Below are 8763 nucleotides of genomic sequence, written 5' to 3'. Positions count from 1 at the left end.
AGCGCGTACCCGAAAGTGAAGTGGACGGCAGCCGTCGGCCCGCGCAAGACAACCCGTGACGTCACAGAGAGTATAGGAGGGTGGGGAGGGAGCCTTCTGGAGCGTTGGTTTCGATAAAAGTTCCCAGTTTTTTTAGTTCGCTAACGAGTCTGCAACCTCCAAACCAATTTCGCTTCTCATTCCTGAAGAATATACCGGGCTCATTTACGCAGTCACTATAAGAATCACGATTTGTCCCGAGGCCTCCCTTTAAGAGTGTAGGGAGAGAATAAAACGCCATAGGTTGCGCCTTCGTTGCATGGCACTGCAAAAAATGGCATTCATTGTCGCGAACAGAATACACAACGAGCTGTTATTACAGCCCTGTGATCACCGGAACAAAACTCGTGATAATGACGTTGGAAAAAGTGAAAAAAATATGGAGCGTAAGAAAATACTTGGCTCATTTCCCGCGCATCATTTTTTTCAGCCACAACGTGCAGGTGGACTTCGGTTGACGCAGCTGTTCAATAAATTCGCCTCTGGCGCTCAGGAGGAAAAAGTGAGCGCCGTGAGAGAGCTAATAACAAAACCTGTTCAGGAAGGGACAATCGCTTGATTGGAAACTCCCTACATTTTCGCAGCTATTTCATTCTCCCACCTGCTTTCTTTCGCATCTAGCGCGGAGACAGATCAAAGGGGTTCGACCGATCCACCTGTGTTGACGTCGGGTAAGTCACTACGATGGAGTTGTTGGCTTCAAGAAATACATGTCACACTCTCTTCTCATACTTAAGGGAATAGTCGACTAGCGATGTTGGCAGTGTACGTTGTTAGAGAAGCACGCGGGCAAGTAAATTCGTAAACATATTGCACCTGTAACCCACAGCGTATGATGCAGGTATACTCGTACTACCCGCGGACGCAGTGCAGGCACACTCGCAATTACCCGCCATCTGCAGCAACACTGAATTTCTAGTCGCAAATAATAAAACTGCGAAACAAATCAGAAAACTGAACGCATTTCCACGAACGTGTGCTGCTTCCGTTAATGCTCAGTGTCGAATGCAGGGTAACGGAAGTGAAGCGAACCCAAGCGAACCGGAATCACCGTTTTTCGCGAACCGGAACCGAACCACTATTTTTTTTTATTGCCATCTCGGGGGAATTGAACCGGAATCTTAACTAATGAAACGTACTGTTCGGAACCGGTTCGGCAAACGGTTCAGCGTTATTGTTATAATTATTTTCGTAAGGTGCTTGATAGAGGATGACATGAAAGATGTAAGGGCACCCTAATCGAAGGCTAAAACTGCCTTTTTTGATGCTAATGTTCATGCGAATGTGGTACACGCGGCTCATAATCCTTTTGCTCATGCGCGTTGTGTGTGAATGTTTGGGTCAGGCCCCAACTGTGAGTCGTGTTTCTAACTTTGTAGTATGAAACTTATTTTCGTTTCGCTGCGACATTCATTCGCCCGCTGGAGGCCTGTGGCGTAGGTAATATACTAATAAACGACGCACTCATTATTTTCCTAACAGTTTATTTCTTCTTCTGCTTGCGTTCAACAATGCGCAGCGCGCAAACGTTGTCACCAACTCATCATGCACATCTTAAATAAATAAACGCTTGATGTCAAAACGCGGCTGACTTAATGTGTTCGTGTGAAAGCTTGCATCCTGTTCCGCACACTGCAGTACATTACCAGAGAATGTTTGCACATTTGCTGCAGTGCACTGAGCCGTTGTGAACCCCAACAGACCGGTTCGAACCGTTATTTCTTTGCTCAGAAAGTGAAATGGAACCGAACCAAAATCGCTGAACCCAAACCGAGCCCGTACATTTTTCGGTTCGACACCCTTGTGTTCGGTTCGGCACGTTGTGTCAGTCACTTAAATAGAAGACAATAACAGTAAAAGTGCTCCGATGAAAGGCCAGCAGACCACGTGATATTTATTTCATTTATTTATGTTACCCTCAAGGTATGCACTACAGAGGGGAGTGGGCTATAATACAATAATACAATAGGAGCGCGCTACTTGTACACATACATAAGCAAAACAAATCGAAACAGAACTAAAGATGATTATGCGAGGTAAGCGAGATGATCCGTTAGTGCGATATGGAACTGCGTGATGGAAGTAATGTTACAGATTGTTGAGGGAAGGTGATTCCAAGCAGCTGATGAGCGGGGGATAAATGAATTGGCGAACGTGTCCGTCACAGCAGACGGGACAAGGACTTTATGCAGATGATCTAATCTAGCTGACGTGTAATGCGGGGGAGATACTAATTCACGTTTAAGTGCAAGGTTGTGAAAGTACATCTTGTGAAACATTGTGAGGGTGACGATTTTTCGTCGTGTTTCAAGCTTCAATAGCGATAAATGTTGTTTCATTAATGTCACACTCGACGTGCGATGGAAGTTACTTAGTATGAAACGTGCGGTCCTGTTCTGCATTTGTTCCAGTGATTTGGTGAGCGAGGAAAGATGAGGGTGCCACAATACAGAGGTATATTCAAGTTGGGGTCTAACTAGAGACGTATAGAGAGTTAGTTTAAGGTGGCTAGGGACGCGGGCAAAGTTACGCTTCAAGTAACCAGGTGTCCGATTAGCTTTGTTACTAATGTACTCGACATGCGTTTTCCATGATAAGTTGCCTGTTAAAATTACTCCAAGGTATTTATAAGATGTTACTTGCTCTAACGGTATGTCATTAAGATAATATGGTGTGGACACGCGCTGAGTGCGTGTAAATCTCAAGTGTTTACATTTGTTAATATTGAGAGCCATTGACCACTTCTGACACCAAGACGTGATTGCTGCCAAATCAGATTGTATGTCTGTGTCACTTATGATTTCACGATAAACAACGCAGTCGTCAGCAAACAGCCTGATGGATGACTTAACTGAATCAAGGAGATCGTTGATATATACAAGAAAGAGTAGTGGACCGAGTACAGACCCCTGCGGTACACCGGAGGAAACTGGAAGTAGGGTTGAATCATGGTTATTGGCAGAAACGAACTGGTATCGATAGGTTAGGAATGAGCTTACCCAATTCAACACGTCCCCATCAATATTGAGTTTATTTAGTTTGTACATAAGAAGAAAGTGGGGGACTTTATCAAACGCTTTAGTGAAGTCTTAAAAAATGCAGTCCGCTGCCGATGCGCGGTCACGAATGGTGGCAAGGTCATGTGTAAGTGAAATTAATTGAGTTACGCAAGAGAATGACTTACGGAATCCGTGTTGATATGGGTTGAAAAATGAGTGAAATTCAAGATGACTGACAAGGTGGAAGAAGATGATATGTTCCAGAACTTTGCATGGTACACTTGTCACTGAGATGGGCCTGTAATTTAAGGGTGAATTGCGGCTTCCGGATTTGTACAACGGGATCACCTTCCCTACTTTCCAATCTGAGGGCAGACACCCTTCAGCAACAGACTGTTGAAATATTAAGCAAAGAGCAGCAGCTCAGAAAAGCGAAGTGCTTTTAACGAATTTGCTATTAATACCATCTATGCCCGCACTAGATGATAACTTGAGTGAGTCGATGACCTTCATAATGCCGTCAACATCGAATAATATCGGGTCCATCGGTGAACAATTAAATAGAGTGGTACACACTGAATGAATTTTGCAAACTGTTTACTAGGCCATCTCTATCATCCACGACAACTGCATATCATGTATCAGTGGGACATGCCAAACGGAGTACTGTGCTGACCGATAACGCGCGGTGTGCGGCCTTGGATGCTGATTTCAGCCTAGCAGAACTTGACGCCGCTTCAAGTTCAAGAAGATGTAAATCGTCGCCAGGTCCCGACGGCGTTACCTACAAGCATATAGGTAGCCTACACATCAACGCTCAGAAGACTTTATTATGTCTAATCAATAAGAGCTGGAATGAGGGCAAACTTCCTGCGATATGGAAAATATCCAGAGTAGTGCCCTTGCTGAAACCGGGGAAATCTCCCAGGGTTATGGCATCCTTCACGCCAATTAGCTTGTCGAGCTGCGTGTGTAAGGTAATGGAAAAGATGGTGCTAAGTCGAGTGGAATGGGTCATCGAGACACAAAAGCTGCTTCCAGAATGCATGTCTGGCTTCCGAAAGGGCAGGTGCACTATGGACAGCGTACTAGACCTGGTGACCTTCGTAGAACATGAACGCGCGCAAGGTCGCACGACAGCGGCGGCATTTTTAGACATCAAAAGGGCGTACGACACCGTCAGTTACAGCCACGTCCTATATGATCTGTATAGCCTAGGAATACAAGGTCGGTCTCTACGGTGGATAGCGGACTACCTTGCAGGAAGGTCAGTGTATGTGCAAACCGAAGACGGGAATAGTGACAGTCATGGCCTATCAAGCGGGGTGCCACAGGGCGGCGTGTCGAGTCCCTTGCTGTTCAACGTGGTCATGGCGAACCTACCGCAACGGTTGCCGAAGAACGTGCACATTAGTATGTACGCTGACGACATCTGTATATGGTGCTCTGGTGTGCAGATGCCCGCATTGCGGCAGCGCCTTCAAAATGCCTTAGATTGTACGGTCTCCTTCTTAACGGAGAGGGGCATGGACATATCAGTCGAGAAAACTGTATTTCTTCCATTCAGTCGAAAGAAAATGAAGACTTTTCAATTGAAGCTTGACGGCCAGCCAGTCAGGAGAGTGTCTCATCACCGGTTTTTGGGAGTAATAATCGACTCGCAGCTCTCGTGGGCTGCGCACATTAAACACCTCAGGGAAAGAACTGACGCACGCATCAATATCCTACGGCGCATCAGCGGCTCCCGCTGGGGAATGTCGACAGCGTCTCTTCTCGCCGTACATAAGGCACTTATTCGGCAGATGATGGCCTACCATTTGCCCGTACTGCATGGAATAAGCGACACGTCAGAGAGGACACTGCAAAGCGTACTATCGAAAAGCTTAAAAGTCTGCCTCGGTGTACCTTGTGCAACGTCAAATGTCCTAACTACAGTAGAAGCCAGAGAACTTCCATTAGATGTACTAAGGACGCAGGAAACAGTGCGGCACTACGTTCGTCTATGCACGCGGCATCACAAACACCCCCTTGCAAGGAAGGTGGCACGTCGAAATTCGCAATTCATCAACGTGATAGCTCCATATCGCAGTGCTTTACCAAAAGCACAGTTGACATTAACGGCGGTCGATCCTCCGTGGGCACTGCAACTTCCTCGTATCGCGCTGACTGTTCCTGGCGTATATCACCAAAAAGCTTCACTACCATCTCCAGTGTTGAAACAGTACTGTCTGTCTCTGATGGAGAGCCATCGTGCTAGGACCGCAATTTTCACAGACGGGTCGACGTCAACATCTGGGTCTTCATCAGCGTTCGTTGTACCACAGCATAGTAGAGAAGGAATGGCAAGGCTTTCCCACAGAACATCGTCGACAGCTGCGGAATTGGTAGCCATGCAGCTTGCAATGCAGTATGTGGCCGCACGCCAGGAGCCTGCGCAATGGGTCATATATTGCGACTCAAAGGCCGGCCTCCAAGCCATAACATCATTCTTGGGAAGTGGCTGTATGGCTCCAATAGTACGGGACATTCTCATCGCATACAAGAAAGCAGTAGACACTGGCCACGACATACTGCTTCAGTGGATTCCTGGACATGTTGGCATACGCGGTAATGAAGCTGCAGATGAGATGGCGGATATAGCGCACCTATCGTCAACGGAACACACGGTGATATATTCCACGTCAGATGTGAAGCACATGTTAAAGTTGCTGACGGAAGACATTTGCAGAAGGCAATGGTTACAAGTCGACAGGCGGTCATCCTTGCTTCATCAGATTGACCCGGATCTTAAATTCCGTGTTCCGTCCAGCATACCGCGACCTATACAAACACTCTTGCATCGGTTTCGCCTTAACGTTCCGTACGGTCAACAGTTTCTCCATAAAGTCGGCAGGGCTAGTTCAGCAAACTGTCCAATGTGTGCATCTGTGGAAAACACGGAACACATCGTTATGCACTGCACAAGATACGCATCCCAAAGGGCTACATTGAAGTTTGCTCTAGACCGCTTGGACAATAGAACCTTCGATATAGTGAAGGTGCTGGGTGTATGGGAACCCGGGAAGAGAGATGCGGCATTGTCAGCGCTTGTCAAATTCATAGTGAGCAGTGAGATGGAATCTGTATTTTAGGACCGCATGCTAGGCATGTGTCGTCGAGTTCCCCGTTCCAGTTTTGTTTCTTGCACTTCAGCTCACTTGTAGGGGATGTAGCTACGCATATGCACGTACAGTTCGGTGATTGGGAGGGGTGATGTCTTTCTATTTTTAGCTTTTCACCTTGGGAACCCTTCTTCTTTTCTTTTCTTTCTCCTTTCATTCATTTCATTTCCTTTGTGGGAGTTGCAGAATTCGTCAGTGACGAATTCAATATCTTCCGGTTTTTTTTTCTATAATCAAACTCAAACTCGAGTGGTACATGGCATATGAACACTCAACGAGTGGGAAAAAGACAGTGCAAATACTTGATTTAACAGAGAGGCACACTCGTTTCCTGGTACAGCGTCACCATTTGCATTATGAAGTACAATACTCCGTTCCGTATTGTCCTTGAACACAGACCAGAATTTCTTTGGATTATCGCGCAACATTGAAGATAAGGTTTCGTTACAGATGGATGTTTTAGGCCGACAAACTTCATCTCTATATAGATCTTTAGCACAGATGTACGCCTCCCAATGTGAAGTACCACCCTTTAGCTTAGCTGTGCGATAAAGGCGCTTTTTCCTGTCTAGTCTATAGATACGTCTATTAAACCACGGCGAGTAATTTCTGGTGGTGATCCTGCGCTTTGGTACATACTTCTCCATTACATGTTCAAAAAACTCTTGAACGAGTTCCAATTGTGGTTAACAGAGTGAGATGAACAAGTATTACTGAAGTCAGACAGCCACAGTTCAAACAGGTTATTGATAGCAATGAAATCTGAATTCATATAGTCTTTGATTATCTTACATACTGTTGGTCCCTTAATGTCGAATGCGCTAAGCATGAAATGAATTACCTTATGATCGCTAAGCGGGGCAGGTACGTCATTGGGGATATAAGGTGAGGCTTGGTTGTAAGTACCAAGTCCAACGTTGAAGATGTAGTAGCGGTTACTCTGCTAGGTAATTTTACGAGTTGGGTCAGGTTAAAATCATGGCACAAATCAATGAATTCTTCGCTTTCAGAGTAGGGCGGAGCAGCGCTAGGAGTTTCATTGTCCCAAATGATATTGGGAAATCAACGATACGTTAGGATAACGGACGACAATCATGTTCACAGTGTCTTGGAGTTTGTTTACAAATGATCTATCCGCCGAAGGTGCACGATAACATACACCCAGCACAAAACGCGCATTCCGACACTGAATTCGCACCCCAAGTAATTCGAGATCACGATCAATATTTAGTAAGACAGGTTGTAAGTACTCACAAAGAGCAATAAGAACACCACCACCAGACCTCGAGCCGCGGTCGGCGCGAAAAGTTATAAAATTATGTTCGCATTTAAACAGCTCTGCGTTTGTGATGGTAGCTGATAGCCAGGTCTCAGTTAAAACAATTATCGAGGCGTTACATGTATCTATGACGGAATAGAGGTCATCGCGTTTATTCATGACACTTCTTACGTTAGTAAACAGAACAGAAATGCGTTGAGGTACATTGCTCAAGTGGACATAAAAAATCAGTCAATGAGAAACAGGTTGCAAGGAAGAGGTTGATGCACAAGAATCAACATTATTTACACGAGCAGAATAGAGAACATCCTCTGGTTTACTCATAAAAAATGGACGTGACGAGGTATCGCAAACGATTACACTGTCGGTTTCAGAATCGTACATGTAGCATTTGTTATCGATGTATAGCCGGTTGTAACGCAGCCGAAAAGGAACGTTCCTGGCTTTCCCATGTTCAACCAGATTCTCTCTAGCATGGCGAGTGGCAACTGAAAAATCTTCGCCAATGCTTATAGGGCTGTTTTTAAGCTTGATACGGGATTGTAATACGTTGTCTTTTGCCTTAAACGACGCAAACTTGACAACGATGGGTCTTTTCTTATCCCTGGGAAAGGTCTCAATGCGATGTGCCCTTTCTATGTTATCACCAGAGACATCCAGTTGTAACCTTTGGGTAACTACCTCAATCACAACTTTCCCCGTTTCAGCCCATGTTTCATGAGGGTTGTCGTCCAAACCGTGGAAGATAAGATTATCACGCCGCGCTCGATCCTTATTAAGCGTTTAAACAGTTGCGTAAAGAACGGGTTTTATGTTTCAGTGATGAATTAGATGTACGCAAGGCCTGCAGTTCGCTCTCCAGGCATACATCTCCGGGCATCTCCAGATATGTGAGAACAGATTACATACTCGGGGTATTTTCTTCGATGAAACCTAGTGAAAATTCAAAAATTAATGACGAAGTTACGGTAAAAGAAGAAAAGCAAAGGAAAACAGTTATAAGAATGAAGAATTAGGAATAAAACCTAATTTTTTTCGGGCATTGTTTTCTACCTTTGTCCCGCGTAGTGCAGCCCCTGTCCAGGTTGGGCAGAAACGCATGTGCGCACTACTTGTGCCTCTTCAACCTCAACAAATTACGGACACAGCAACCTAGTCTTCACACGTACACTTTGCTAAACTAGCACTGTAACTATTATGAGGATTGAGATGGGCTTATCTTAATTCTTACATTACAAGTTAAATAGTGACACACTTATGTACAGTGCTGAACAAAAGTTTACGG

The 8763-nt window shown here is 45.2% G+C and overlaps 1 protein-coding gene across 1 annotated transcript in view; it reads left to right on the top strand.

Annotated features, from left to right (window-relative positions):
* Positions 1-541: 541 nt before the first annotated feature.
* Positions 542-8763, top strand: part of LOC135378484 (proton-associated sugar transporter A-like) — a 160965-nt gene continuing 152743 nt past the window's right edge. The window contains exon 1 of the mRNA XM_064611537.1: positions 542-710. The gene's annotated coding sequence lies outside the window, so the exon portion shown is untranslated. The remainder of the gene's footprint in view (positions 711-8763) is intronic.

Source organism: Ornithodoros turicata, chromosome 1, assembly GCF_037126465.1.
Source record: "Ornithodoros turicata isolate Travis chromosome 1, ASM3712646v1, whole genome shotgun sequence".
NCBI classification, from domain to species: domain Eukaryota; kingdom Metazoa; phylum Arthropoda; class Arachnida; order Ixodida; family Argasidae; genus Ornithodoros; species Ornithodoros turicata.
This window is presented reverse-complemented; position numbering and strand designations above follow the sequence as displayed.